This window comes from Pinus tabuliformis, chromosome 2_1, assembly GCF_031772625.1.
Source record: "Pinus tabuliformis cultivar Carrire ecotype Pingquan chromosome 2_1, CPIR1, whole genome shotgun sequence".
In the NCBI taxonomy this organism is placed as follows: domain Eukaryota; kingdom Viridiplantae; phylum Streptophyta; class Pinopsida; order Pinales; family Pinaceae; genus Pinus; species Pinus tabuliformis.
The window spans coordinates 296,409,494-296,421,362 of NC_142299.1; the positions used below are offsets into that span (position 1 = coordinate 296,409,494).

General features: G+C 37.2%; 1 pseudogene across 1 annotated transcript; it reads left to right on the top strand.

Annotated features, from left to right (window-relative positions):
* The first annotated feature begins 6,248 nt into the window (after positions 1-6,248).
* Positions 6,249-11,659, top strand: LOC149199969 (uncharacterized protein At5g41620-like; annotated as a pseudogene). Its single transcript, XR_016253797.1, has 3 exons — positions 6,249-7,506; positions 9,030-9,161; positions 9,590-11,659. The product of XR_016253797.1 is annotated as an uncharacterized protein At5g41620-like (transcript).
* The last annotated feature ends 210 nt before the right edge of the window (positions 11,660-11,869 follow it).

Genomic DNA, 11,869 nt, shown 5'->3' on the forward strand with positions numbered 1-11,869 from the left:
ATAACCTTTCTCATCACAACTCCTTCAGTTGTTCCCATCATCATGTTTTGCATCTCAACCTATGTGAGTTGGTTTTTATGCTATATTTGATTTTTTTCACGTCACTAAAGAGCACGGTCCCATCCATCATCATTCCATTCCTTAAGGTGTTTCTCCATTGGGATGGTCGAGTCAGTCTTGGGAAAATTATCATTCTCGAGCCAAGGATGTGGTTACCTATTGTGAATCTCTCAACTTTGACATTAGTGTTCATTGTGTTCCCAAACCAAGAGGCTTATTGCTACTATTCTATGTTAGTTATCCAGTGGAACCAAACTCATTGTGAATGGAGCCACTCTAGAGTACTCTAGAAGCCCCCCGAGATGCACCAACTCGAGGTCCACCTTCCCAACTTGACTTTAGATCTACAAGTGAAGTTTGACAAATATAAGATCTTTGTCATACCAAATGAACTTATCAAATTTAGAAATTTTGAAAATGCATTCATTTCATTTTTCCATGTAATAAAAAAGCTACATTCTAACAAGGTTACATGTTACCTTAAATTCCACTACCCATAAGAAATTATCATCAATAAAGTAAACTTCTAAGTATGGACACTAGAGGGGTTGATAATACAAGTTTGAAGCCCCTACTATAACGACTTGGCATGGGGTCAAAACCCAAATACATGTTTGATTGTTTCATCTTTGTGATACTAGAAAGGGCATTTGGGTTTGTTAGATCCAACGTATAGCTTAAAGTCAACCAAGTAGAAGGTCCTTGAGAATCATGGATCAATGGCTTTGTGTGGCTTAATAAAATCTTGCCACACTACTTGGAGATGAAATAACCAGGTAGAGTGCTCATAGGACACCCTCTATGGAGCTTATTTAACTTAGCATCAAGGATTAACTTAGGTTTAAGCCACCAATATGAACCAATTGGTTTATACTTGTTTTATCCTTTTCAACAATTCCACCTCCAATATTTCCACCATGTAGTAGGGACAAACATCCCCAACTTAAGCAAAGGTTATTAATGACCACCTCCCATACTCTCTATATGATAGGCTTGTTTGATGTGATTTTTTGAAACTCTACTTTCAAGTTATCACATGGGTTCCATTTGTGCATGCATTCATTAAATAGATCTCCTGATTTTATCATACCTCTTTTGAATGTACACATAGCCAATAACCAAGGGGTATCTACCAAATATTTTCCTTTATATTATACCAGAATATCATTAGATGTGGTTATCATTGAATGAAAGACCCATCTGAAGTGGTCACCTTTGCAAGAAAAGTAATGCTTAATAACTTCCCAAGCTTTCCAAATACATTGAATTAAAAAAAGATACCCTAGATTTGCACTTTAGCCAACATTAATAATAGAGTTTGGAAATTGATATTCCTTTACTCTTTTTACCTAATAGTGCCCCTTGTAGTGAGACATGACCCAATCATACCTGGCATACCATCCCATTCATTAATATTACAACAAAACCTCCAACGAACACAACACAAACCTTTTTTTCCTATAAGTTGACTTAGAGAAAATCTCAAAGGAGTTTCTATATCCTTTGATATGTCTCAACAAATGAGACCCAACATGACCAGTAATACACTTTGGTAGTGGTGAGCACCTTAGAGAAAACTAGGATCTATTTGATAACCATAAATCTTTTAAAATCCACTCATCAATTTTATTTGTTATTCAGTACAACATCACCTTACCAATGCTAGATCCAAGACTTATATTGACTAACCAATCATAGATATTTTCCAAAGCTAGCTTATAACATTACATTTTTGTCATTCAACATTTCCCAAAGTTTCATAAAGATCTAAATATGGTTCATGATATTATTTGCCAATTCTTCTCCCTCTAAGATAGCAAGAAAAGAGTCATCGCTAAAATTCCCATTAATCATGTGTTCAATGTTAGGCCTCCTGAAGGGAACACTTCTAATGCATCTTTGAGTAGTCTAATGGTAGAGGAAGTCGCCTAGGGCCTATATGGAAACAATATAAGATCAGGGCCAAAGGGAAACCTTTCCTAATTAACCTTTAACATGCCAACTTCCTCATTTTAGCTTGATTAACAAAACATGTAGGTTGAAGCATCTGAAAATAAAGTTCTATGCCTTAAATAAAAAATTGACAATGCTTAAAAATTATAGTATGGCTAGAATGAAACTCCATTCAATGTAGTTGTAAGCTTTCTCAATGCCAATATTGATGAAAAAATCCTTTAATTCTTGGTCTCAAGCCCATTCCATACCCTCCTAAATAACTACTACATTGTCAAGGATAATCCATCCTTTGATAAACCTTGTTTCCTTCAGCCTAATTCGTAGTGCTAAGTTATATTAACAGCATAAGGCTCGAGCTTTAATCAATATCTTGTTAGAAACATTGAGAAGAGTGATTGACATCCAAATAGTATTCGTTTATGAAGTATGAAGTCCATATCTTAGGATATATGATAAAGCCTTTTTCTTGAGAAACCTTAGTGAATTTTTCCAAACAAAACCCTCATCAAGTCAGGGCCAAGAAATCCCGTGTGGCTTTAAAAAAAGCACACAATAAATTGCCCAACTAGGAAGTTTCATTAACCATTTCCATTGAAGCTTTTGTCATTTCCAACAAAGTCAAGTCATGGTCACATATTCTTCCTTGTTCTAGGTAAACTTTCAAAGGTACAAGATAAATGAACATGAGATTCAAATATGATATGATAATGTTCAAAAAATTCATGCTTAATGTCTCTTAGTTGGTTACCCTTCCTAGCAACATCTTTAGGTCTCTAACATTTTCAAAAGCCAATTTTATAGCAAGCATTTTGAAAATGGATTGACTGAACTTTTCCTCAATTTTAGGCAAATGAAGTTGAGAATGAATTTGGGCATCATTAACTTCAGAAATATCATCCACCTTCAAGAAGTGCATAATATTGGCCACTATGATTGCTAAGCTTCATCATATGGAGAGAATTGAAGTTATTGAAGGACTACTTCAAAATATTATTTTGTTTCTCTGTGGCATGAGTGTCACACCACTATTTTTTTAACCAAACTCTCATAAGAATGTTGTAATTTGGTCTATGACATAGTTCCACTATTCAAATTATTCATAATCTTTCCATGGTCTTGGAAATGCGTTCCAAATCCACATAATGACTTGGACACATGATGGGCATTACGATTTGGAGATATTACACAAGTATTTAGACTTTGGAAATCTCATCTTGGCCACTCCCTAAGAAATCGAGGACATAATGTGCTAAGGGTTAGAAAGAGTAACTACCTTAGTACTTTGCACTAGTTTAACTCCTTTAGGGACGAGAAATAAAATTTTACACTTTGATGGTATGACTTATACCAAGCCAATATATTTCATAACACTCAAAGTCGACCCTAAATGTATACCAAGTGAATCACATCTCAAATGAGTTTACTTTCTAGTACTTATTGAGGTTGTAGGGGCTAACTCTAGTCTTAAGGTCAATCCAATTCATGCATTCTTTTTAGGGCATGCATATAAGGTTAACTCCAATTTTACTATCATAAGAATCCACATTGTCAAAATCACCACATAGTAGTTGCAATATGCCTATAAGGGGTTTTCAAATAACTAATACCACACAACTATTTGCTCTTTTGCTTTATTAGGGGTATATAATATGGGAAGGCCAAAGACCTTGCCATCAAGGTTAAGGAGTAGCCACAACACTTTATTAAATGAGTCAAATTTATGGTTGATTATGCAAGTTGGTAACTTAGGCAATATAAAGTGTTCAACCACCCTTTCCCTTCCCCATACAAAATATAAAATATAGTTGCACTAGAGAAAATACAATTATAGGCATTGTTTGATGTAGAACCAATCACTTTCACCTCCTATAAACACATTTTGTTCAATTTTGAAACTATCGAGTGAACTCTATGAACCATGGTCTTCTCACTTGCTCTGTAAGGCCTCTTGATTCGATGATACAACCTTCATTGAGAACTTTCAACAAAGATGCCATCTACTCCCCATACTTACCACTTAACCTCTACTAAGAGTTTGGAGTCGCAATTTAATTTTTTCCTACATTGCATGCATTACAAAAGGATATTTTTTCTTAGGTATTCATTTTTCATCTTTAGCATTGTTAATGCCCTCCCTTTCTAGATTTTGAGGAGGGAATTGGCCCTTCAAAAGCCATGAGGAGCTAATGATAGGCTTTTTACTTGCGTCTGCACATGCACGATTGAATGTAGTTGACCTAGAAATGATTAAGTTCTTTGGTGAAGCATTAGGAGCCACATTGCCTTTGTTGCAAAATTTCACCACTTGAATCCATTATCTACCATAAATGGAGGCCAAATAATTTTCAATTTGAGATGTAAGAATTATATATGATGGGCTATAAGAGGAGTTAACCTTGACCTAGAAGGGGAAATCCCTAATCACGTTGTCAATATTTTGACCATATAAAAACATATTCAAAATGTTGATATACTTGATTTCTTAATGATTGACTTTTAGTTCAAATTTGATAAAACTCCACTCACAAAAGTTTTGGGACAGGTTGACATGATTACAAACACACTTTTAAGGGTGATAGTTAAAAAAATGTTAGGGCTTATGGCATATAAACCATCCATAGGGTTCTAAATGCACACAAGGTCTTAGTATTACATAGGAATGTGTGAGAACTTTCCCTAGATGAGAGAATAGAGTTGAGCAATGTCATTGACTAAAGAAGTCTCATGCAGGGAAGCATATGACCACTTCAAAGGCATGATTTTCTTCTTTGAAATAGAATTAGAAACTTCCCTTTGTTAGGATCCCACCCATTATAAAATCCAATCATATCACTCCCAAGCCTCTATGATGAAATAGCCCAAGGTTCAGCGCCTCCAACTTTCACATAGAACAACATATTCACTAACATGAATTTCAATAAATATTTTTTTAGAGGGAATCTTAGTACCTTGTGATAGACTTCTAAAGCAATTTTACAAGGTACGTTCAACTTGGTTCCAACAAAATCCTTAAAGAGTGATATTAGGGATGGGGCAATAGTTTGATGACCTCAAACCTTAATTAGATGAGGATGTGTCAACATTCCATAGGAAAGTACGAGAACTCAACCTTGATGGACAAAATAAAGTTGAGTAATGTTATTAATCGAAAAAGTCCCCACTAGAGTAATGCATAAACAACTTAGAAGCATGATTCTCTTCTTTGAAAGAAAATTAGAAAAATTCCTTTATACAAATCTAATTGTATGGCTTCCAAGCCTCTTTAACCCAGGTCATATTTATAGACTTAAAAGGAACTCTACTATAAAATATTCTAAAAAAGTTTAACACTTTAGTTTCTAATGTCAAACAACATATGCATTAATATAAATTTCAACATTTTTTTTTAATCAAAAATAATATCTTTACTTTATAATATACTTTTAAAACAAATGCATTAATATAAATTTCAACAATTTTTTTTAATCAAAAATAATATCTTTACTTTGTAATATACTTTTAAAACAAATTTACTAGACCCTTCTCTTACATTACTACACATACCAAAATTAAAATATCTAACAAATACCAAAATTAAAATATCTAACTTGGCACAACCATTTAATTGCATTTTATAATAACCTAACAAAGGCCCACATTAATTAATCACAATAATAAAAATGATCAAGTTGATATATAATGCCAATTAGGAAGTCAATAAATGATGTTAGGACGCTCAATCTTCTTGTAGCACATTGTTTCTCTACCCTTACACTCATTATTAAAGCATAATAGATATAGAAAAAAACACTAATTGGTAGGGCAAATCTAGCACTTTCATAGGCCATAATACCTCCAAAATAGACACAATAAATACACTTAAGGGAGTGTACAATTTGTTATCGTCTTAGCGAACATGTCATCGTGGTCAGCACATCACAATGAGTTGGATGTCGATAACCAAAAAAATCATAATGTAAATTTATAATCCCCATAAGTAAATCCCGTAACCAAAGTTCTAGTTGAAAAATTCAAAATAAAGCACTTTTAAAATAAAGTAAATTTTTTTTTATGGGAGGGATAATTGTACAGTTTAAAATTGTGAGTGTAATTATTGTAAATTTGAATTGAGAACGGGAAAAGGGGCCGCAAACAGTGTAAAATTATTTATAGTATTGCCTGGTACGGGGCTTTTACTTTCTGTCAACCGACGGTAACCCACTCTGATTTGTTCATACAAGGCAGCTTTATTTCGAAACATTTTTGTCTTAATGAATGGCAGCTGCTTTCTGTCACCTGGATTTTTTCTACTTACAGAAAGACTAAACACAATTTATCATGCTTTACAGTGGTTGAACGTGTGCAGGCTTCTTTAACCGGACGGACGCCAGCGCTTTCATAAATATTTCGAAGTTATTGGCCTGAATTCCAATTTTCGTTTCAGCCATAATGGTGTGAAGCTGAGGGAGCACGAGGGTTTTAGAGTGAATTCGAGCGAGAAAGGAGCACGGAATCGCCCTAATTCCGCGGGAAGCGTTGAGGTTTTGAGAATTTGAGGCGTTGTGGTATGCGGTGTGTTTTTGACTTTTCTTCTGCAGAGGAGATAATTTGAGAGGCTGTTATTGTTTCAGTAACCGTCGGTAAGAAAAGGAGCTAACTTGAGCAGCTTTCGGATTGTTTATGCTAAAAACGAGGTAAGTTCTTCCAAAATCGAGCTTTTGCCGAACAATAACCGTGCATATATGGCTGGAAACCGAGGTAGGCGCGAATCGTTTCTCAGCTGGCGAAATTCTGCTGATAAGAGCTCGAAATTTCATCAGATGATAAAGGAATGCTTAAGATTGTCGAGTTTGTTTTAGGTTTCCGCTGAAGAATGGAGTTCAGTGGACGGCACAAGCTTCGGCTTTGAGCTTTTCCTCTTAATTATGGAGTAATGATTAAGCGAGGTCCGAGGTCTGGAGAAAATTGATTTAAAGATTGCAGAGCGAGCTCAAATATGGAGTCGTGATTAAGTTTTGAGTTCGTATTAAGCGAATCTTTTGAATGGCGAGGGAGAAGGGAAGCATAGAGGAGTTTATCCGCGGAGGAGGAAAGGTTCGGAAGAGAGGATGCTCTTCATCGTCTTCGTCTTCTTCCATACTGCACAATGTGAAGCTGAAGCGAGCGATTATGGTGAGGAAACGAGGGGGATCGAGCACGCCCGTTCCGACATGGAAGATGTCATCCGAAACGCCGCCTGCCATGGTATCTTCACCCCGTCAGCCTTCCCTTGTTGGGGTTCAGGGTAATAGAGTTGCTGTTTCTGCGAGGAAACTAGCCGCTACTCTATGGGAGCTTCAGGAAATTCCATCTTTGGCTGCAAAGGGGGATATGCACGATAAAAAGGTTAAGAAAAGCTCGAGGAACAGTGAGTATCACAAAGAAAAGAATACAAGCCGCGAGAGAACGCCATTGCAGTCTCATTATTTGCCTCCGCATTTGTCTGATCCATCGCACAGTCCAAGCTCTTCGGTAAACATTTTTTCCACAATTTTGTTATAGATGGCTAGATTGCGTGTAAAATTTGTCAAAGTAGCCTAGATTTAGTTAGAAAATTTATTATAAGGCACTCTTCTGATCTCATGTTAGAGCTTATTACTATCTCATTTAATTTCCACCGTCAATTTTTAACAAGTTTAGCTAGATCACCCACAAAACTCTCTGTTCTTGATTTTAGATGTTTTTACCATTATCTTTGGATCTGCACAGCTTTGGTTCGTATTTAACATTTCTGGTTTATCTTTTGGTGAACTCTGGATCCCTAAATGTTCAGATTTTCTTATTCGATTCATTTTATGGCTCTGCACCTACATGATATTATATTTTTGACTTTTTTGAATCTAAAAGTCTTTTATATGTAAGTGTCTATTTTAATTTCTTCCTTAAGATCTTTCTTGTCTGATGCCAGACGTTTTCACAGCTGGTAAGTAACCATGTCGCTTCATTTAATGGCATTTTGTGATTATTTCATGGCTCCAGACATTCTTAGCTGGTAATTTTCCCTTTTGTCTCTTTTCTTTAACGATTATATGTATTTTGCAGTTTCAAATTTCTTGTAATTTTCCCCCTTTTTTAAGCTGTAAGGAATGTTTAGAAAATGCTTCTTAAGTAACCATTGCGTTTCCATTTTATGGCATTTTGTGATTATTTCATGGCTTCAGACATTCTTAGCTGGTAATTAACATTTTTGCCTCTTTTCTTTAGCGATTACGAGTATGCAGTTTCAATTCTTTTTTGATTTTCCCCCTTTTTTAAGCTGCAAGGAATGTTTAGAAACTGCTTTCTTTATACTCAAAAGAAGCATAATAGCTGGGCCAAAGAGATCGTGACAAAGGGGTGCTCCTCCTTGTCAAAATCACTCAGTACTTGCAACTGGCCCAAAATAATTAGTGGTGCCTACAGGGTAATTGAACTTTGGTGGGTGGGATGATTTGCCTCCCTCCCCGCGGCTAAACCGCTACTCCATGGTAGTTTTTATTTTATTTTTAATGACACATAAAAAATTTCTAAATATTTTGAAAACAATATATATGAAGCTTTCTAAAGCTCTGACAAACCTACAACAGAATCTAGTTTCCCCAACACCGGAGCTCTATGTTTGATTGAGTCATTAAGAGTCTCGCAGAACCATGAAACTTCTCCAAATTTCTCATCTATTGGAATTGGCCTCACATATTCCAGAGGTTCTGTCGTTGATTTCTTGCGTCTCTTTTTCTTCGGATTAAGTCCCGATTGAAAGAGTGACAGCTATGGGCTTGGTTTTAATCCCATGTTTCTCCCTCTGGGCTCTCAGTGCTGCTTACCTCCTTCCTCATGACTGTTACTCTGCATGTCCTGACCTTGTGGAGTAGGGAAGCTGAAGGGATTTTAAGTTAGCATTGAATTCAATTGATTTGAACATAAACTTATGAATGCAATGTTGAGAAATAATTACTCCTGAAAACGATTTTTTCTGCTTTATTCTTGGTGCTTCTTACAGTAACTTTTGGCTGCAGATGGTAGATCGGTCTGGGACAGGCAGCCTCAGGAGGCAAATAGCAATGTTGACACAGAAACATGGCTCTCTTAGAAAAAATGGTGGATCTTTTCAGCCTTTACGGTCTCCAAGCAATGGGAGCTCCATGGAGGTAAGAATGGAATTCATCACCGATTGTTATGAAAAGCTAAAACTGGTGTAATGGATAAAGATTAGGCTAAAATCCAGGGGATAGACAGAGGTTCTTGTAAAACTGGTTTGAGAAACCATGAAACAAGTACTTCCAAGTGATTGATTGTTGGCACTCTTTCTGATCTAATATGATGTAACAGTCTATTATTCATATCATAATATTTCAATGATCGCCATGATTTTCCACTAAATCTTGATGGTTTCGATAACTTGTTTATATGAATTTATCGCATGACAAGTAAGATTTTAGTCCTGAAATTTCCTTGGGATTTTCTGTTCCTACAGACTTTAGAAACTTTTCATAAAATGCCTTTTCTAACCTTTTGTTAACTGAGATGTTGTTGGAAAAATGTGTAAACTAATTCTAAACCTTTGCATGGCCTGCAGATCGAACCTCGTGATCGAGCTTTTACTCCCACAAGCTCTATGCTGGGTTTAAGGGTCAAGTCAGGGGATTCACGTTACAATCCCACAACTTCTACTGAATTACTGAAGATTCTGAACCGTATCTGGAGCCTAGAAGAGCAGCATTCATCCAGTTTGTCTTTGGTATCTGCCTTACGATCCGAATTGGATCATGCACGTGCTCGCGTCCAAGAACTAATGCAAGAACAGAAAGTGGACCGCCAACAAATTGATAGCTTGATGAAAAGAGTTGGAGAAGAAAAGACAATTTGGAGAAGCAAAGAACAAGAGAAAATTAGAGCTGCCGTTCAATCAGCGAGAGATGAGCTTGAAGATGAAAGGAAGTTACGCAGGAGGCTGGAGAGTCTGAATAAAAAGCTTGCAAGAGAGCTGGAAGAGACAAAGGGCTCGCTTGCAAAGGCATTCCAAGATTTTGAAAGGGAGCGAAAAGCCCGAGAATTAATGGAAGAAGTTTGTGATGAATTGGCAAGGGAAATTGGGGAAGACAAGGCAGAGGTGGAGGAGCTCAAGCGTGAGTCTGCCAAGGTTTGGGAAGAAGTTGAAGAAGAGAGAAAAATGCTACAGATGGCCGAGGTTTGGAGGGAAGAAAGAGTTCAGATGAAACTAGCAGAAGCTCGGCTTGAGCTTGAAGAGAAAAATGCTACACTAGACAAGTTAAGAAATGAGCTCGAGGCATTTTTGAGAGCCAAAAGGGCAAATGATGTGAGGAATGAGGTACGGAACCGGATAGATGCAAGGGAAGCAGAGGTTCAACGAGAGTCAATGCACTTGAATGAGGCTAAAAGTGCACCTCAGGAAATGGATGATGAAGATTCAGCTGACAGTGATCTACATTCAATTGAATTGAACAGGGAAACATTGGAGGATAATACTAAGGGCTATAAGTGGAGTTATGCTCCTGGTGGGAGGGCAGAAGAAACAAAGGGCCGAAGATCAGATCAGAGGGCAACCTTGGAGAAGAAATAAAAGGTCGAAGATCTGGTGACCAAAGGCTTCAGATTGAAGATCAGGTAGGAAGTATGAAATCATGGCATGGGAGCAAAGCACATCTATTGGACAGGCTAAAGGGAAACAACAATTCTGACAGAGAGAGGATGGCGGAGGGAAATGAGTGGGATTTTACAAGTAATTCTCAGTGGATTGAAAGAAATATTGGATCATGGGATGATGGCCGAGATCATGGAAGGTCGTCAGAGAATGCTACTGAGAATCTTGCCAGAGGCGAGATTCTGTTTCAGTCTGAATTCAATAGTTCAAAGCAGGATCCAGATTACAAGGCAAGGAGGTTCAGGTCTGGTGGTAGTGGCAGAGACCATCTCATGGGTTCTGCCTTAGCAGCTGACATTGGCTCTGCCAGCCCAACACGACAATGGGGTGTTCAGTGGCCACCTACAGATCCTGGAAGTGCAAGGGTTGGAAGATCAAAAGGTGGTGCAGAATGGGCCAAGGGCTCACAGGAAAATACTTTGAAGGCAAAACTATTGGAAGCCCGTTTGGAAGGCCAGCATACTCGCTCAGGGAGCTTAAAAGTCTATGAGTATCAGTAGGCTGAAAAAATACAGGAACTTAAGGATAAAAGAGCTGTGGTTGGGGAATATCTTCATCTCTTGACCTTGTTTTAAATCTATTTATTTTGATAGTATACTAGGAGAACTTATTGAAACTCGTTAGTGAACATAACTCTTCTGGATTAAACCTCCTCCATCTGAATAGCGGCCTTTCTGATTGGGCTTGCCAGCCTGCCATTTGATCTTTTAATTTGTCCTTGTGACTGTTGGGCATCTACAGCACAATGAAGGCTGTGAATAAGTCGGATCCAAGCCAGAGATCATAATATAGCACTCTATCAGCACTCTTTCTTTGTAAGGCTATGGAACATGTTGCTCGACTTTCTTGGAAATGTTCCCATTCCCAAATACTGTGGCGGAATTTTGAACCAGAGAGGTTGGTATGCATCAGTGTATTTTTCACCTTCTTTTGTACATTAATTACTTATTTTCCAATGAAAAAACTTATAACTCCATTTTGATACGAAGCTGTGACATGAGATTTTCCCAATTTATTCGAAAATTGCTCTGTTTCAATGAATTTATACCATAACTTGGCGTTTCTTGTTCACTGCAAAAAAATACATATTGCTCCGTAAACTACTCGAGTTTTCGTGGTATCTAAAGAGAATTCACCATGTCGTGCTCTCTACCATTATCGAGGCTATGTAACCGGCCAAGGTATGCTGGTGCT